At 40.2% G+C, this 2,500-nt stretch overlaps 1 protein-coding gene across 4 annotated transcripts in view; it reads left to right on the forward strand.

Moving 5' to 3' along the window:
* The window catches only part of col4a4 (collagen, type IV, alpha 4), a 61,938-nt gene extending 59,815 nt beyond the window's left edge, over positions 1 to 2,123 (forward strand). For all 4 annotated transcript variants that reach the window (XM_062552851.1, XM_062552848.1, XM_062552852.1 and 1 more), the window contains exon 47: positions 1 to 2,123. This exon is cut by the window's left edge and continues 1,489 nt beyond it. The gene's annotated coding sequence lies outside the window, so the exon portion shown is untranslated.
* The last annotated feature ends 377 nt before the right edge of the window (positions 2,124 to 2,500 follow it).

Below are 2,500 nucleotides of genomic sequence, written 5' to 3' on the forward strand. Positions count from 1 at the left end.
GAGTACCGAAGAAGGAAGGAAGGAAGGAAGGAAGGGAGGATAGATAAAAACACGAATGAGAAGAGCCCAGTGTCTTAGTTCCCCCCCCCCCCCCCTTTCAGTTTGTGTGTTTGGAAGCATTGCTAATGCTATTGTAGCTCAGTGGCCTCCTGTCCTCCTCTTGCGAGTCATGCTCTCCATCAGGGGTCCTTCTGTCTGGTCTGTCCTTTTCTGGTGTACTCCTCCTCCTATGCCTGCTTGTCTATCTGTTTTAAAGAGAGATGGTGTGTTATTTTCTCTTTAAGGACTAACAAAAGCCATTAAATCATACTAACACACACACACGCACACACACACACACACACACACACACACACACACACACACACACACACACACACACACACACACACACATAGACACACACACACACACACACACACACACACACACACAGACCAGGTTGTATTCAGTACTCGGCATATCCACTTTTTGTATTAACAGGATTAGAGTCATGTTAACCCGCTTCTCACTGTTTTAGCCCTAATGATATATTCTAATGTATGTAAATATGTTTGCACTGTCATAAGAACAGGAATGCTTTATATTTTTACTGTAAATGTCAAAAGTATTTATTTAGCTAGTGATTATTTTGGTGCTATTTTGAAAGAAAAAAAGAAAGGATTGATGCACACATTTACTCTCTCTCTCTCTCTCTCTCTCACTCTCTATCCCCTGTTCTTTTCCTGCACAGGGAGAGGTGTTTTGCTCTCCTATGATTCAGATTGACTTTGTTGTTGTTGTTTTGTCAGCGCTGTTACTTTGAGGAGAGATACACAGTGTCAGAGGAAGGGAAGAAGTGAGTCGTAGCAGTCATGTAGGAGTGTGCGCACATCTATATATTCCAACAGGTGTCGGATACTAAACGATGCAAAAGGAAAAGGAAAATATCCGCACAGTGAGTCAGAAGTGGGTCATGCCTGGGTTTATAGGAACACACACGCGCACACACACACTCACACATACACACACACACAATCACTCTTGTCGTCTGTCTCTAACACACACAAACACACAAGACACACATACAGCCACAGACAGGTAAAGTACAGTGTTGCAGTCGTACCTTCATTCAGCAATAAATTGAGTGCGGAGTTGTATGCCCCATATTTAAAAAAAATGCTATGCATTTATTTTTTTATTTTTTAAAAAATGGTCTGGAAACAAATTGTTGTCATCCACAGAAGACCCATATTTTTATGAAGCCTATGTATGGGATCATAATTTTTTTTGTGTACGTTATATCTACTCTAATGCAATGCGCATCGGTAGAATATCGTCAGTATTTACAGTGGAGGTCAGGTGATGATCATTATTGTGAAAGGGCATATTATCTCCCTCTAGTTTAGTGCTCTCTCTCTTTTATCTTTGCGAGGCATAAAATATAGCATTATTAGATTCCTTTAACCTTTAAGTCAGCATGTCCCTTCTGTTGATATGTTTTTATTTTCAGGAAAGTCAGGAATCGATCTGGATGTCTTGTTCTCTAAATCTCTGCCTGGGTTTGTGCAATCCCCCCCTCCTCCCCAGAATAATCAGTGTTGTGCTTGCCGTTATTTCCGCTGTAGTTCACGTCCTCATTTTGAAGTGAGAATGTCCCTCAAAGTTAAATAAGGTTGGAATCCCTCAAAAAGTTGAAGGTCTCTCTGACACCTGACTTATGGGGACAAAATTAGATAGGTGCTCTTTTTTACTTGTGGGTAAAAGAGATTATTGTCACTTGGTTTAATTGGGATGTTGAGGGCCTTTGAGTGGGCAATAGTTGTATATGAAAGGTGGAGGATGTTTTAGAGACCATTTCATTCTTGATTTTCTTCTCAACTGCAAACCTGTCTTGTGATTACTGCCATTCACTGCTGTGTCCAGTGGCCACACACACTCACACAATGACACAGTCACTCACATACTTACACTTGCGCCAAATTCACTTGCACACACAGAAAACAGACTTGAACAGCTTCACTAATTGGAACACAACCTTTTCCTTCCTCATAGAATGACACTTTGACTAACACACATACACACACAAACACACAAGCAGATACTCATACGCAAACACCAGTATCCTTAATAAATCATTATATGTGGACTGTTTAAAAGTTACAATAAATGCATTTAATTTCGATGTGGACATCTGTGTGTGTCATTATGGGGCAGTCACTTTTACAGAACTCTACTGACAGTTAACAGTTATTGCCTTTGGGCATAAAGGCACATAAATTACAGGGAGTTGTAAAGAACTTGTTGCGCATACATATTCTTCAGTTGATAATAATGTGTACTTTCTGGCCTTTATTATCTACAACATGCTTGATCTTGTAATTGTCATGCTGCTTTGCATCTTCGTCAGTCAACAACCAGTTGACTATCAAAGATTAGTTACCGGTAAGTGGCTTTAGTGATACTCTCCTGCTTCAGGGAAGTTATAGAACCACACCAACCATCACAGATAAATAAAAAG

The sequence above is a fragment of the Sardina pilchardus genome, chromosome 13 (genome assembly GCF_963854185.1).
Source record: "Sardina pilchardus chromosome 13, fSarPil1.1, whole genome shotgun sequence".
NCBI lineage: Eukaryota > Metazoa > Chordata > Actinopteri > Clupeiformes > Clupeidae > Sardina > Sardina pilchardus.